Source organism: Oncorhynchus keta, chromosome 26, assembly GCF_023373465.1.
Source record: "Oncorhynchus keta strain PuntledgeMale-10-30-2019 chromosome 26, Oket_V2, whole genome shotgun sequence".
NCBI classification, from domain to species: domain Eukaryota; kingdom Metazoa; phylum Chordata; class Actinopteri; order Salmoniformes; family Salmonidae; genus Oncorhynchus; species Oncorhynchus keta.
This window is the reverse complement of record NC_068446.1, coordinates 41,473,918-41,491,485: the sequence shown is the minus strand read 5'-3', so window position 1 is coordinate 41,491,485 and position 17,568 is coordinate 41,473,918. Positions and strand designations below refer to the sequence as shown.

The window sequence follows — 17,568 nt, the reverse complement described above, 5'->3', positions numbered from 1 at the left end:
TCCCAATCCGAGACAACGAGAATCAGCTGAGTTCCAATTAGGAATCGCCTCAGGCAGCCAAGCCTAACTAGACACACCCCTAATAATACACACTCCCAATTAATACAAACCCCAATACGAAATACAACATATAAACCCATGTCACACCCTGGCCTACCCAAACATATAACAAAAACACAAGATACAATGACCAAGGCGTGACAGGTACGGTATTTATCCACTGTACATAGAGTTCTATACAGTATTCACAGAATTCAGCATCTTTCCCCAGTACTCCTCCATCACTCAGTTAAAAACTGCAAATGTACGGTCTTCCCTATATTCAACTTCAAACTGTAGTTTTAGTGGTTGAATATAGTTTGGTATACTAACCCCTGCTCCTTCCACAGACGGTCCCCCAGAGCGAGGCAGCAGCAGGAAGGGGTCCCAGGAGCCCCTGTTATGTCCTCCCATGTACACAGACCCCATGTATGACTCCAGGTAAAACACACACCTCTCTCCTCCTAAACTCCTTCCCTCTCTCTCTCTCTCTCTCTCTCCATTCACTCTGTTCTCAATTGTTCAGCTGTTTTATTTCAGAGTCTTCAGCACAAAAGCGTTTTCAAAAACTCCCCTCCAAAAAAACGTCTTGGGCCTCCTTCATTTCTAGCTAGATATTTATTTCTAGATATTCATTAATCACATCAGACCAGCGTCTGGATGCTCCTCATTAATCACATCAGAACAAGAAATATTTTTAACATCATCCACATAAGAGTCACAGCAAAATCTTTTGTATGATCATTATCTTCTACATTATTTCTTATTTCTCTTCTACATTATTTTAAGGCCAGCTTTTGGAACTTTGGTCTTCATGGATATAGTCACTGTATTGTGATCACTGCATCCAATGGGTACGGATAACATGACTGTAAGTCGCTTTGGATAAAAGCGTCTGCTAAATGGCATATATTATTATTATTATTATTATACAGCTTTAGAACTAAGTTCAACAGTATTAGTAAACATGTGGATAATCAGGGGAAAAGGGCCTTGGTCAGGGAGGTGACCAAAAACCCGATGGTCACTCTGACAGAGCTCCAGAGTTCCTCTGTGGAGATGGGAGAACTTTCCAGAAGGACAAGCATCTCTGCAGCACTCCAACAATCAGGCCTTTATGATAGAGTGGCCAGACGGAAGCCACTCCTCAGTAAAAGGCACATGACAGCCCACTTTTATCCCTCCATAACTGGCTATGAAACTATTGCAGCTCTGTGGGTGTAACATTTATTTACCAATTATGATACCTTCTGGAAACAAAGCTTGCTTTATAAAGGAGGATGGGATCCTCCCAAAATCATTTGGGTTCCTGGATCCTTTCACAGCATTATAAGGCTGCATTGAGACAATGACTCATCAATGACACAAGCCCAGCTCAGTTAATCCCTACCATTGTAACACAGAGTTGTCATAATGCTTCAGCAAATGTACATTATCCCAGGGGCGTTGGAAGACACAATGTAAGGAACCTAATGTATGTCCCTATAACAGCTATAGTATGCAGTAATCATGTGCCTATGAACCAGAGTTATACTGCATTGAGGCAGTGTGCCCTAGTAGGATATCCACTGTGTCCAGCTCAACCTGCACTAACATCAATAACCCGAGCATGTCTATCTAACTGCTAAGCTTCCCAGTAAAGCAAGAAAAACAATCAAGCATCCCAGAAAAGTGTTAAAGAATTGTCCACGTTAACATGTGCAGCTTAAGATACAAGGTTCATGAAAATCAATCATTTCTGAGTAACAGATGACATTCATATTCTGACAATCTCTGAAACTCACTGTGCTGGCCGTACAACCGATTGGCAAACTTGCTGCAAACTGAGAAAGCATGTGACTAAACTGAATAAAAAGAAGAAGACACTACACTATGAAACAAAGATAAATTACATAAATAATGATAGTAAAAAGTTTTGAGGCACCTTAAGTAAAATTTGAGGCAAAAAGGCAAACTCAGCTCCATCATTAGTTGAAAAGCCGTAAAGCATGGAGGAGGAGGTGTGATGGTGTGAGGGTGCTTTGCTCGTGACACTGTCTTTGATTTATTATCAATTCAAGGCACGCTTAACCAGCATGGCTACCACAGCATTCGACACCATCCCATCTGGTTTGCTCTAAGTAGGTGTGTCCAACATTTTGACTGGTACTGTATGTGGTAGTAGATGGCGCACACTTAATATGTTGTGAAATCTGTTATGAATTGTATTGTAACGTTTTTAAAACATGTAACTGCCTTAATTTAGCTGGAACCCAGGAAGAAAGTATTGGCAGCAACTAATGGAGATAATAAATACAAAAACAAATACAGCCTGCTTAGAGTTTGTCAAAAGGCACCTAAAGATTCTCAGACCATGAGAAACAAGATTACCTGGTCTGATGAAACCAAGATTGAACTCGTTGGCCTGAATGTCAAGCATCACGTCTGGAGGACGTCTGGAGGAAACCTGGTACCATACCTACGGTGAAGCATGGCGGTGGCAGCATCATGCTGTGGGGATGTCTTTCAGCGTCAGGGACTGGGAGACTAGTCAGGATCGAGGGAAAGATGAAAGGAGAAAATTACAGTGAGATCCTTGATAGAAACCTGCTCCAGAGCTCTCAGAACCTCAGACTGGGACGAAGGTTCACATTCCAACAGGAAAACGACCCTAAGCACACAACCAAGACAACGCAGGAGTGGCTTCGGGACAAGTCTCTGAATGTCCTTGAGTGGCCCAGCCAGAGCCCGGACTTGAACCCGATCAAACATTTCTAGAGACCTGAAAATAGCTGTGCAGCCATGCTCCCCATCCAACCTGACAGAGCTTGAGAGGATCTGCTGAGAAGAATGGGAGAAACTCCCCTAATACAGGTGTGCCATACTTGTAGGATCATACCTAAGAAGACACCAGGCTGTAATCACTGCCAAAGGTGCTTCAAGAAAGTGCTGAGTAAAGGGTCTGAATATTTATGTAAATGTGATATTTCAGTTTTATTTTATAAATTTGCAAACATTTCTAAAAGCCTGTTTTTACTTTGTCATTATATTGTGTGTAGACTGATGAGGGGGAAAAACTATTTAATCCATTATAGAATAAAGCTGTAACGTAACAAAATGTGGAAAAAGTCTCGGGGTATGAATACTTTCCAAAGGTACTGTATACTGACAAATATAAATACTTAGCTATGGTATATAGTTGATATCATGGTGATATTCTATATTATGATAGTGTCTATGAGTGGATCTCTCTATCCAGCGCGTCAGTGGAGAATAGTCCTGGAAGGCTACTGCTCTTGCCTGGGAGTGTATCGTCATTGATGATATCTTTCTGGGCCTTTTGGCCCCCTGGAGGGCACTCCCCTTCGCTGGGCGCATATAGTGAAGAAGGAGGGAGGGGAGGGAGGGAGGGAGGGAGCAAGTTGTGCAGGGACTGGAGGGCAGGCAGGAAGGGGAGGGGGGACTGTTGAGAGGTCGAGGAGCGAGACAGGGAGGAGGAGCCCTGAAGTGAAGGGACCTAGGGCCTGGAAAGCAGGCAGAGGGAGGGAGGGAGGGAGGGAGGGATTGCTCCCCAGACCGTTAAGGAGGCCTCCTCGTCTATGTCTGCCAGCCAAGTCAGCTCTAAGACAGCCGTGTCCCAGTAGTCTGGCCCTGAGCTTGGAACTAGCACTGACACACACACACACACACACACACACACACACACACACACACACACACACACACACACACACACACACACACACACACACACACACACACACAGCCACACACACAGACACACACACACACACACAGCCACACACACTCAGAGCTGGGAGAGAGTGACACACTGAGAGAGACAGCTAGGCTGACACACAACACACACACACACACACACACACACACACACACACACACACACACACACACACACACAGCCCCAGCTGAAAACAGCCCACCACCAGAATGCACACTGAAGCTCCACAAGGGACGCAGCACTACGCTAACAAGACTATGTAAGTCATCTTATTTCTGTTCATAATAAAAACCCTTTCACTGTGCTTCCCTGGTGACCTAACGGCTATAGGCATTAGTGTGACCAGACAATTGGTGTGATGAGTTTCTATATAGGCTACTGATAACCAAGGAATGGTTGCTTTTCGGTATGTGTGTTACATGTCCACATGGCCGGTGGAAAAGGGAGGTGACAAAATAAGTCCTATTTCGGTTGAATTATTCTTTTTTTTAGCATATTTGCAAAATATATGGCTGCGCTTCTCCAATGCACTCTAGGTGTGTCTGTGTGGTGTGTTGGTGTGTCTGTCTGGTGTGTTGGTGTGTCTGTAAGGGGTGTCTGTCTGGTGTGTTGGTGTGTCTGTAAGGTGTGTTGGTGTGTCTGTAAGGTGTGTTGGTGTAGTGTGTTGGTGTGGTGTGTCTGTGTGGTGTGTCTGTAAGGTGTGTTGGTGTGTCTGTAAGGTGTGTTGGTGTAGTGTGTTGGTGTGGTGTGTCTATGTGGTGTGTTGGTGTGTGTCTGTGTGGCGTGTCTGTGTGGTGTGCTGGTGTGTCTGTAAGGTATGTTGGTGTGGTGTGTTGGTGTGTCTGTAAGGTGTGTTGGTGTGGTGTGTTGATGTGTCTGTATGGTGTGTTGTTGTGTGTCTGTGTGGTGTGTCGGTGTGTTAGTGTGTCTATAAGGTGTGCTGGTGTGTCTGTGTGGTGTGGTGTGTTGGTGTGCTGGTGTGTTGGTGTGTCTGTAAGGTGTGCTGGTGTGTTGTGTGCCTGTGTGGTGTGTTGGTGTGTTGGTGTGTCTGTGTGGTGTGTTGGTGTGTCTGTAAGGTGTGTTGGTTTGTCTGTGTCAGTGTGTTGGTGTGGTGTGTTGTGTTGGTGTGTCTGTGTGGTGTGTCTGTAAGGTGTGTTGGTGTGTCTGTGTGGTGTGTCTGTAAGGTGTGTTGGTGTGTCTGTGTGGTGTGTTGGTGTGGTGGTGTTGGTGTGTGTGTCTGTGGTGTGTGTGTGTGTGTGTGTGTGTGGTGTGTTGTTGTTATGGCTACTGATAAGGCACGGAGTGATCGGTATGTTATTGCTAGTAGAACGAGAGGTGGTGAAACCTGTGTTTCTGGTGTTTTGCTAAAACATCCCTGCTAGTGGGGTAATGTGGGTTGATATAGGGGTATGTTTGACACACAGTAATGTTTCTTACATATATCATACACAGTAATGTTTCATATACAAACTAAATGACCAAAGTATGACACATGCTAGTCAAACTTCTCATTCCAAAATCATGGGTATTACTATGCAGCCTCCACTCTTCCGGGAAGGCTTTCCACTAGATGTTGGAACATTGCTGCTATAACAGCCTCCACTCTTCTGGGAAGGCTTTCCACTAGATGTTGGAACATTGCTGCTATAACAGCCTCCACTCTTCTGGGAAGGCTTTCCACTAGATGTTGGAACATTGCTGCTATAACAGCCTCCACTCTTCTGGGAAGGCTTTCCACTAGATGTTGGAACATTGCTGCTATAACAGCCTCCACTCTTCTGGGAAGGCTTTCCACTAGATGTTGGAACATTGCTGCTATAACAGCCTCCACTCTTCCGGGAAGGCTTTCCACTAGATGTTGGAACATTGCTGCTATAACAGCCTCCACTCTTCCGGGAAGGCTTTCCACTAGATGTTGGAACATTGCTGCTATAACAGCCTCCACTCTTCTGGGAAGGCTTTCCACTAGATATTAGAACATTGCTGCGGGGACTTGCTTCCATTCAGCCACAAGAGCATTCAGTGAGGTTGGGCACCGATGTTGGCCGATTAGGCCCGGCTCGCAATCTGTGTTCCAGTTCATCCCAAAGGTGTTCAATGGAGTTTAGGACTCTGTATGGACCTCGCTTTGTGCACGGTGGCTTTGTCATTCTGAAACGGGAAAGGGCCTTCCCCAAACTGTTACCACAAAGTTGGGAGCTCAGAATTGTCAAGAACGTCATTGTATGCTGTAGATTTAAGATTTCCCTTCACTGGAACTAAGGGGCCCCAACCATGAAAAACAGCCCAGACCATTATTCCTCCTCCACCAAACTTTACAGGGCACTATGCATTGGGGCAGGTAGGGTTCTCCTGGCATCCACCAAACCCAGATTTGTCGGTTGCACTGCCAGATAGTGAAGCGTGATTCATCACTCCAGAGAATGCGTTTCCACTGTTCCAGAGTCCAATGGCGGCAAACTTTACACCACTCCAGCCGACGCTTGGCATTGCGCATGATGATCTTAGGCTTGTGTGTGGCTGCTTGACCATGGAAACCCATTTCATGAAGCTCCCGAAGAACAGTTAATTGTGCTGATGTTGTTTCCAGAGGCAATTTGGAACTCGGTAGTGAGTGTTGCAACCGAGGACAGAGGATTTTTTTTACGTGCTACGCACTTCAGCACTCGCTGGTCCCATTCTGTCGGCTTGTGTGGTCTACCAGTTCGCGGCTGAGATGGTGTTGCTCCAAATATCCACTTCATAATAACAGCACTTAGTGGTACGTGGCAGCTCTAGCAGTGCAGAAATTTGAAGAGCTGACTTTTTGGAAAGGTGGCATCCTATGACGGTGCCACGTTGAAAGTCACTAAGCTCTTCAGTACGGGCCATTCTACTGCCAATGGTTGTCTATGGAGATTGCATGGCTGTGTGCTCGATTTTATACACCTGTCAGCAACGGGTGTGGCTGAAATAGCCGAATACACTCATTTGAAGGGTTGTCCACATACTCCTGTATATATAGTGTATTTCATACAGAGTAGCAGCGTGTAGTGCTGGCATGGAGGATTGTTGGTAAACCTGAGTCAAATATCTTTTTTGTTAATTTGTGTTTGTTCACTCACTATCTTATTGGATCTAGGACAACCAGTGCCTCCAGACATTGGTGCTTGACTCTTCAATGTGTGTATATGCATGTGTGTGTGTGTGTGTGTGTGTGTGTGTGTGTGTGTGTGTGTGTGTGTGTGTGTGTGTGTGTGTGTGTGTGTGTGTGTGTGTGTGTGTGTGTGTGTGTGTGTGTACGTTTGTTTGACAGAGTGTAGGTCTAAGCATATTATACACACGCTAACTATATTGTCGACACCAGGTATTCCCAAACTGGTGTACCCCTGCAATGCCGTCGGGGGTATGTCAAATAAAAATGTGATTCACATTTTTATATTATATATATTTTTTTTTTCAACTTTTTTTTTCTTCACATTTTCAAACAGTCCATTTACATTTTCCAACGGAGCGATACATTTGGGTGAGATTTTTTTCTCTCTCGCCTAAATAGCCTCGTTTTTCACTGCCAAAAATAAAATGAAACCTTCTAGTGTTCAGCGAAATAACAGCACAATGTCAAATACAGGTAGCCGAGTCAAATAATTAACGTCCAATCACATTAACCGTCTACTACTCTCTAAAGTCGGTTAGGACATCTACTTTGTGCATGACACAAGAAAATGTTCAAACAATTGTTTACAGACAGATTATTTCACAAAAAACTCACTGTATCACAATTCCAGTGGGTCAGAAGTTCATAGACACTATGTTGACTGTGCCTTTAAACATCTTGGAAAATTCCAGAAAATTATGTCATGACTGTAGAAGCTTCTGTTAAGCTAATTGACATCATTTGAGTCAATATTTCAAGGCCTACCTTCAAACTCAGTGCCTCTTTGCTTGACATCATGGGAAAATCAAAAGAAATCAGCCAAGACCTCAGAAAAAATTGTAGACCTCCACAAGTCTGGTTCATATTTGGGAGCAATTTCCAAACGCCTGAAGGTACCACGTTGATCTGTACAAACAAAAGTACACAAGTATAAACACCATGGGACCACGCAGCCGTCATACCGCTCAGGAAGGAGATGCGTTCGGTCTCCTAGAAATGAACGTACTTTGGTGCGAAAAGTGCAAATCAATCCCAGAACAACAGCAAAGGACCTTGTGAAGATGCTGGAGGAAACGGGTACAAAAGTATCTATATCCACAGTAAAACGAGTCCTGTATCGACATAACCTGAAAGGCCGCTCAGCAAGGAAGAAGCCACTGCTCCAAAACCACCATAAAACTCACTTTAAAACTCACTTTGGAACTCACTTTAGAACTCACTTTAGAACTCACTTTAGAACTCACTTTGGAACTCACTTTAGAACTCACTTTGGAACTCACTTTAGAACTCACTTTGGAACTCACTTTAGAACTCACTTTAGAACTCACTTTAGAACTCACTTTGGAACTCACTTTAGAACTCACTTTGGAACTCACTTTAGAACTCACTTTGGAACTCACTTTAGAACTCACTTTGGAACTCACTTTAGAACTCACTTTAGAACTCACTTTAGAACTCACTTTAGAACTCACTTTAGAACTCACTTTAGAACTCACTTTGGAACTCACTTTAGAACTCACTTTAGAACTCACTTTAGATACCCTGGATTGATGTCTGGGGTCTTTGAAGGGACATGTACTGATCATGTGAGATATCATTCCTCCCAGAAAAGGAGGGTAAACCCCCAGAGCATGGGTAGGGTTGCATCCTGGGCGGAGGGATTCATCTCCTGCATATTCCCTCGTAATTCCAGAAATTCAAGGAATTTTGGAAAAATAGGTCAATTGGTGGGTTAAACCATAGTGCAGGAAAAATTAGCATCCAATAAACGTCATTCCCAACATACATAAGGTGGATAAAGTGAGTATCCGCAGGGAGGGATATTCCCGTATGCATCTGTATCGACACAACAGCTACCCACATGTGTTATTTCTTAGCCTTCATTTAACTTGGCAAGTCAGTTAATACGAACAAATTATTATTTACACTGACGGCCGACCAGGAAACAGTGGGTTATCTGCCTTGTTCAGGGGCAGAACTACAGATTTGTACCTTGTCGATCAAACGACCTTCCAGTTACGAGTCAAACACTCTAACCACTAGGCTACCTGCCACCTCTACACTCTAACCACTAGGCTACCTGCCACCTCTACACTCTAACCACTAGGCTACCTGCCACCTCTACACTCTAACCACTAGGCTACCTGCCACCTCTACACTCTAACCACTAGGCTACCTGCCACCTCTACACTCTAACCACTAGGCTACCTGCCACCTCTACACTCTAACCACTAGGCTACCTGCCACCTCTACACTCTAACCACTAGGCTACCTGCCACCTCTACGCTCTAACCACTAGGCTACCTGCCACCTCTACACTCTAACCACTAGGCTACCTGCCACCTCTACACTCTAACCACTAGGCTACCTGCCACCTCTACACTCTAACCACTACCTGCCACCTCTACGCTCTAACCACTACCTGCCACCTCTACGCTCTAACCACTAGGCTACCCTGCCACCTCTACACTCTAACCACTAGGCTACCCTGCCACCTCTACACTCTAACCACTAGGCTACCTGCCACCTCTACACTCTAACCACTAGGCTACCTGCCACCTCTACACTCTAACCACTAGGCTACCTGCCACCTCTACACTCTAACCACTACCTGCCACCTCTACGCTCTAACCACTACCTGCCACCTCTACGCTCTAACCACTACCTGCCACCTCTACGCTCTAACCACTAGGCTACCTGCCACCTCTACACTCTAACCACTAGGCTACCTGCCACCTCTACACTCTAACCACTAGGCTACCTGCCACCTCTACACTCTAACCACTAGGCTACCTGCCACCTCTACACTCTAACCACTAGGCTACCTGCCACCTCTACACTCTAACCACTAGGCTACCTGCCACCTCTACACTCTAACCACTAGGCTACCTGCCACCTCTACACTCTAACCACTAGGCTACCTGCCACCTCTACACTCTAACCACTAGGCTACCTGCCACCTCTACACTCTAACCACTAGGCTACCTGCCACCTCTACACTCTAACCACTAGGCTACCTGCCACCTCTACACTCTAACCACTAGGCTACCTGCCACCTCTACACTCTAACCACTAGGCTACCTGCCATCTCTACACTCTAACCACTAGGCTACCTGCCACCTCTACGCTCTAACCACTAGACTACCTGCCACCTCTACGCTCTAACCACTAGGCTACCTGCCACCTCTACACTCTAACCACTAGGCTACCTGCCACCTCTACCCTCTAACCACTAGGCTACCTGCCACCTCTACGCTCTAACCACTAGACTACCTGCCACCTCTACACTCTAACCACTAGGCTACCTGCCACCTCTACACTCTACCCACTAGGCTACCTGCCACCTCTACACTCTAACCACTAGGCTACCTGCCACCTCTAACCACTAGGCTACCTGCCACCTCTAACCACTAGGCTACCTGCCACCTCTACGCTCTACCCACTAGGCTACCTGCCACCTCTACACTCTAACCACTAGGCTACCTGCCACCTCTACGCTCTAACCACTAGGCTACCTGCCACCTCTACGCTCTAACCACTAGGCTACCTGCCACCTCTACGCTCTAACCACTAGGCTACCTGCCACCTCTACGCTCTAACCACTAGGCTACCTGCCACCTCTACGCTCTAACCACTAGGCTACCTGCCACCTCTACGCTCTAACCACTAGGCTACCTGCCACCTCCACACTCTAACCACTAGGCTACCTGCCACCTCTACACTCTAACCACTAGGCTACCTGCCACCTCTACACTCTAACCACTAGGCTACCTGCCACCTCTACACTCTAACCACCAGGCTACCTGCCACCTCTACACTCTAACCACTAGGCTACCTGCCACCCCTACACTCTAACCACTAGGCTACCTGCCACCTCTACACTCTAACCACTAGGCTACCTGCCACCTCTACACTCTAACCACTAGGCTACCTGCCACCTCTACACTCTAACCACTAGGCTACCTGTCGTCTCTACACACTAACCACTAGGCTACCTGCCATCTCTACACTCTAACCACTAGGCTACCTGCCGTCTCTACACTCTAACCACTAGGCTACCTGCCACCCTCTAACCACTAGGCTACCTGCCACCCTTTAACCACTAGGCTACCTGCCACCCTTTAACCACTAGGCTACCTGCCACCTCTACACACTAACCACTAGGCTACCTGCCGTCTCTACAGTCTAACCACTAGGCTACCTGCCACCTCTACGCTCTAACCACTAGGCTACCCTGCCACCTCTACACTCTAACCACTAGGCTACCCTGCCACCTCTACACTCTAACCACTAGGCTACCTGCCACCTCTACACTCTAACCACTAGGCTACCTGCCACCTCTACACTCTAACCACTAGGCTACCTGCCACCTCTACACTCTAACCACTACCTGCCACCTCTACGCTCTAACCACTACCTGCCACCTCTACGCTCTAACCACTAGGCTACCTGCCACCTCTACACTCTAACCACTAGGCTACCTGCCACCTCTACACTCTAACCACTAGGCTACCTGCCACCTCTACACTCTAACCACTAGGCTACCTGCCACCTCTACACTCTAACCACTAGGCTACCTGCCACCTCTACACTCTAACCACTAGGCTACCTGCCACCTCTACACTCTAACCACTAGGCTACCTGCCACCTCTACACTCTAACCACTAGGCTACCTGCCACCTCTACACTCTAACCACTAGGCTACCTGCCACCTCTACACTCTAACCACTAGGCTACCTGCCATCTCTACACTCTAACCACTAGGCTACCTGCCACCTCTACGCTCTAACCACTAGGCTACCTGCCACCTCTACGCTCTAACCACTAGGCTACCTGCCACCTCTACACTCTAACCACTAGGCTACCTGCCACCTCTACCCTCTAACCACTAGGCTACCTGCCACCTCTACGCTCTAACCACTAGACTACCTGCCACCTCTACGCTCTAACCACTAGGCTACCTGCCACCTCTACACTCTACCCACTAGGCTACCTGCCACCTCTACACTCTACCCACTAGGCTACCTGCCACCTCTACACTCTAACCACTAGGCTACCTGCCACCTCTAACCACTAGGCTACCTGCCACCTCTAACCACTAGGCTACCTGCCACCTCTACGCTCTACCCACTAGGCTACCTGCCACCTCTAAAATCTAACCACTAGGCTACCTGCCACCTCTACACTCTAACCACTAGGCTACCTGCCACCTCTACACTCTAACCACTAGGCTACCTGCCACCTCTACGCTCTAACCACTAGGCTACCTGCCACCTCTACGCTCTAACCACTAGGCTACCTGCCACCTCTACGCTCTAACCACTAGGCTACCTGCCACCTCTACGCTCTAACCACTAGGCTACCTGCCACCTCTACGCTCTAACCACTAGGCTACCTGCCACCTCTACGCTCTAACCACTAGGCTACCTGCCACCTCCACACTCTAACCACTAGGCTACCTGCCACCTCTACACTCTAACCACTAGGCTACCTGCCACCTCTACACTCTAACCACTAGGCTACCTGCCACCTCTACACTCTAACCACCAGGCTACCTGCCACCTCTACACTCTAACCACTAGGCTACCTGCCACCCCTACACTCTAACCACTAGGCTACCTGCCACCTCTACACTCTAACCACTAGGCTACCTGCCACCTCTACACTCTAACCACTAGGCTACCTGCCACCTCTACACTCTAACCACTAGGCTACCTGTCGTCTCTACACACTAACCACTAGGCTACCTGCCGTCTCTACACTCTAACCACTAGGCTACCTGCCGTCTCTACACTCTAACCACTAGGCTACCTGCCACCCTCTAACCACTAGGCTACCTGCCACCCTTTAACCACTAGGCTACCTGCCACCCTTTAACCACTAGGCTACCTGCCACCTCTACACACTAACCACTAGGCTACCTGCCGTCTCTACAGTCTAACCACTAGGCTACCTGCCACCCCTACACTCTAACCACTAGGCTACCTGCCACCTCTACACTCTAACCACTAGACTTCCTGCCACCCCTACACTCTAACCACTAGGCTACCTGTCACCTCTACACTCTAACCACTAGGCTACCTGTCACCTCTACACTCTAACCACTAGGCTACCTGCCACCTCTACACTCTAACCACTAGGCTACCCGCCACCTCTACACTCTAACCACTAGGCTACCTGCCACCTCTACGCTCTAACCACTAGGCTACCTGCCACCTCTACACTCTAACCACTAGGCTACCTGCCACCTCTACACTCAAACCACTAGGCTACCTGCCATCTCTACACTCTAACCACTAGGCTACCTGCCACCTCTACACTCTAACCACTAGGCTACCTGCCACCTCTACACTCTAACCACTAGGCTACCTGTCACCTCTACACTCTAACCACTAGGCTACCTGTCACCTCTACACTCTAACCACTAGGCTACCTGCCACCTCTACACTCTAACCACTAGGCTACCTGCCACCTCTACACTCTAACCACTAGGCTACCTGCCACCTCTACACTCTAACCACTAGGCTACCTGCCACCTCTACACTCTAACCACTAGGCTACCTGCCACCTCTACACTCAAACCACTAGGCTACCTGCCATCTCTACACTCTAACCACTAGGCTACCTGCCACCTCTACACTCTAACCACTAGGCTACCTGCCACCTCTACACTCTAACCACTAGGCTACCTGCCATCTCTACACTCTAACCACTAGGCTACCTGCCACCTCTACGCTCTAACCACTAGGCTACCTGCCACCTCTACGCTCTAACCACTAGGCTACCTGCCACCTCTACGCTCTAACCACTAGGCTACCTGCCACCTCTACACTCTAACCACTAGGCTACCTGCCACCTCTACACTCTAACCACTAGGCCACCTGCCACCTGCCACCTCTAACCACTAGACTACCTGCCACCACTCTAACCACTAGGCTACCTGCCACCTCTACACTCTACCCACTAGGCTACCTGCCACCTCTACACTCTAACCACTAGGCTACCTGCCACCTCTAACCACTAGGCTACCTGCCACCTCTACGCTCTACCCACTAGGCTACCTGCCACCTCTACACTCTAACCACTAGGCTACCTGCCACCTCTACACTCTAACCACTAGGCTACCTGCCACCTCTACACTCTAACCACTAGGCTACCTGCCACCTCTACACTCTACCCACTAGGCTACCTGCCACCTCTACACTCTAACCACTAGGCTACCTGCCACCTCTAACCACTAGGCTACCTGCCACCTCTACACTCTAACCACTAGGCTACCTGCCACCTCTACACTCTAACCACTAGGCTACCTGCCACCTCTACACTCTAACCACTAGGCTACCTGCCACCCTCTAACCACTAGGCTACCTGCCACCCTTTAACCACTAGGCTACCTGCCACCTCTACACACTAACCACTAGGCTACCTGCCGTCTCTACAGTCTAACCACTAGGCTACCTGCCACCCTCTAACCACTAGGCTACCTGCCACCTCTACACTCTAACCACTAGGCTACCTGCCACCCCTACACTCTAACCACTAGGCTACCCGCCACCTCTACACTCTAACCACTAGGCTACCCGCCACCTCTACACTCTAACCACTAGGCTACCTGCCACCTCTACACTCTAACCACTAGGCTACCCTGCCACCTCTACACTCTAACCACTAGGCTACCCACCGCCCCTATAAGTCACTACGCTCTCTTGCTCCTTGTGACATAAGTGGGGCAAATGAAAATCTGGCAGCAGGGGAGATTATCTGGAGCTCTGTGTGTGTGTGTGTGTGTGTGTGTGTGTGTGTGTGTGTGTGTGTGTCCACGTGAGCACCAGAGGTCCTCACGAGAATAGTAAACTAACAAAAATTCAGAAAAGTGAGGATATTTTGCCAGTCCTCACTTGGAAAAAGGCTATTTTAGGTTAAGGGTTAGGTTTAGGCTTCGGGGTTAGGTTTAGGCTTCAGGGATAGGTTTAGGGGTTAGGTTTAGGCTTAGGGGTTAGGTTTAGGATTAAGGGATAGGTTTCGGGGTTAGGTGTAGATTTAAGGGGTTAGGTTTCGGGGTTAGGTTTAGGCTTCGGGTTAGGTTTAGGATTAAGGGGTTAGGTTTAGGTTTAGGCTTCGGGATAGGTTTAGGGGTTAGGTTTAGGCTTTGGGGTTAGGTTGAGTCTTCGGGTTAGGCTTAGGTTTATGGATCAGTTGTTGGTCCCCAAAAAGTACTCACAAGCATAGTAAGACTCTGTGTGTGTGTGTGTGTGTGTGTGTGTGTGTGTGTGTGTGTGTGTGTGTGTGTGTGTGTGTGTGTGTGTGTGTGTGTGTGTGTGTGTGTGTGTGCCTGCATACATCCAGTGCATTCAGTGTGAGTGTGTAAGGTATTGTCCCCTTTGTGCTCTGTGCTTCTCTTGGTGCAGTGGAGAGGACTTTCTCTGGAAACTTCTCTCTCTGTTTCGTGCAAAAGTAATAAATCACATCATGTCCTTTCAGCAGTAGTGGGGCTGCGTCCCAGATGGGACCCTATTCCCTACATAGTGCACTACCTTTGACCAGAGCCCTATGGGTAGTGCATTATATATAGGGAACAGGGTGCCATTTGGGTCAGAGACCTCCAGCCTCGTCTCCTCTCCGTCCTCCCATGTTCAAAATGGCGCCCTATTCCCTACATAGTGCACTACTTTTGACTGGGGCCCATAGAGATGGGGAATAGGATGCAGACTCGCGAGTCCTCCAAACCAGTCCATAGGGTTTCTGCTAAGCAGAAGACAGTGGACAGTAAAAGAGTATGAGGGAATAAGGACATGCGAAAGAGGGCCGTTCTGAGGGCCTGTGTGTGTGTGTGTGTGTGTGTGTGTGTGTGTGTGTGTGTGTGTGTGTGTGTGTGTGTGTGTGTGTGTGTGTGTGTGTGTGTGTGTGTGTGTGTGTGTGTGTGTGTGTGTGCGTGCGTGTGTAAATCTAAGGACATGCGAAAGAGGGCCGTTCTGAGGGCCTCGTGTGTGTGTGTGTGTGTGTGTGTGTGTGTGTGTGTGTGTGTGTGTGTGTGTGTGTGTGTGTGTGTGTGTGTGTGTGTGTGTGTGTGTGTGTGTGTGTGTGTGTGTGTGTACGTTTGTAAATCTAAGGACACAGGAAAGAGGGCAGTTCTGGCTGTCCTATTTGCTTACAGTGAATAACGACTTCATACACTACATGTGCATCTGTCTGACTTCATACACTATGTGAATCTGTCTGACTTCATACACTATATGTACATTTGTCTGTGTGATTAAAGGCGTCAGCAGGGTTCACATGTGACAAGGATAATGATGGGGCAGAAAGGAGAGGAGAGGAGAGGAGAGGAGAGGAGAGGAGAGGAGAGGAGAGGAGAGGAGAGGTGGAGAGGATAAGAGGAGAGGGGTGGAGAGGAGAGGGGTGGAGTGGTGGAGAGGAGAGGGGTGGGGTGGAGTGTCTGCTACTGTAGTATCTGCTACTGTAGTATCTGCTACTGTAGGAAGAAGTATCTGCTACTGCAGTATCTGCTACTGTAGGAAGACATATTTGCTACTGTAGTATCTACTACTGTCATGTTTGCTACTGTAGGAAGAAGTATCTGCTACTGTAGTATCGGCTACTGTAGGAAGACATATTTGCTACTGTAGTATCTGCTACTGTAGTGTCTGCTACTGTAGGAAGACATATCTGCTACTGTAGTATCTGCTACTGTAGGAAGACGTATCAGCTACTGTAGGAACACGTATCTGCTACTGTAGGAACATGTATCTGCTACTGTAGAATCTGGTACTGTAGTATCTGCTACTGTAGAATCTGGTACTGTAGTATCTGCTACTGTAGAATCTGGTACTGTAGTATCTGGTACTGTAGGAACACGTATCTGCTACTGTAGAATCTGGTACTGTAGTATCTGCTACTGTAGTATCTGCTACTGTAGAATCTGGTACTGTAGAATCTGGTACTGTAGAATCTGGTACTGTAGTATCTGGTACTGTAGTATCTGCTACTGTAGAATCTGGTACTGTAGTATCTGCTACTGTAGTATCTGCTACTGTAGAATCTGGTACTGTAGTATCTGCTACTGTAGAATCTGGTACTGTAGTATCTGCTACTGTAGAATCTGGTACTGTAGTATCTGCTACTGTAGAATCTGCTACTGTAGTATCTGCTACTGTAGAATCTGGTACTGTAGAATCTGGTACTGTAGTATCTGCTACTGTAGTATCTGCTACTGTAGTATCTGCTACTGTAGAATCTGGTACTGTAGTATCTGCTACTGTAGAATCTGGTACTGTAGTATCTGCTACTGTAGAATCTGGTACTGTAGTATCTGCTACTGTAGAATCTGCTACTGTAGTATCTGCTACTGTAGTATCTGGTACTGTAGAATCTGGTACTGTAGTATCTGCTACTGTAGAATCTGCTACTGTAGTATCTGCTACTGTAGTATCTGGTACTGTAGAATCTGGTACTGTAGTATCTGGTACTGTAGTATCTGCTACGGTAGAATCTGGTACTGTAGTATCTGCTACTGTAGAATCTGCTACTGTAGTATCTGCTACTGTAGAATCTGGTACTGTAGAATCTGGTACTGTAGTATCTGCTACTGTAGTATCTGCTACTGTAGTATCTGTTACTGTAGTATATGCTACTGTAGAATCTGGTACTGTAGTATCTGCTACTGTAGAATCTGGTA

The 17,568-nt window shown here is 47.5% G+C and overlaps 1 long non-coding RNA gene across 6 annotated transcripts; it reads right to left on the bottom strand.

The window, feature by feature from the left end:
• Positions 1-8,916: 8,916 nt before the first annotated feature.
• On the bottom strand, positions 8,917-13,773 carry LOC127912114 (uncharacterized). 6 transcript variants are annotated; one of them, XR_008080788.1, is made up of 5 exons: positions 13,334-13,773; positions 12,072-12,167; positions 11,670-11,765; positions 10,448-10,639; positions 8,917-9,268 (listed from the first exon to the last, which is right to left on the bottom strand). It is a non-coding gene; the product is annotated as an uncharacterized LOC127912114 (long non-coding RNA). The 6 variants fall into 6 exon arrangements; XR_008080789.1 differs by having other exon boundaries at positions 12,104-12,167; XR_008080791.1 differs by having other exon boundaries at positions 13,366-13,773.
• Positions 13,774-17,568: the final 3,795 nt, after the last annotated feature.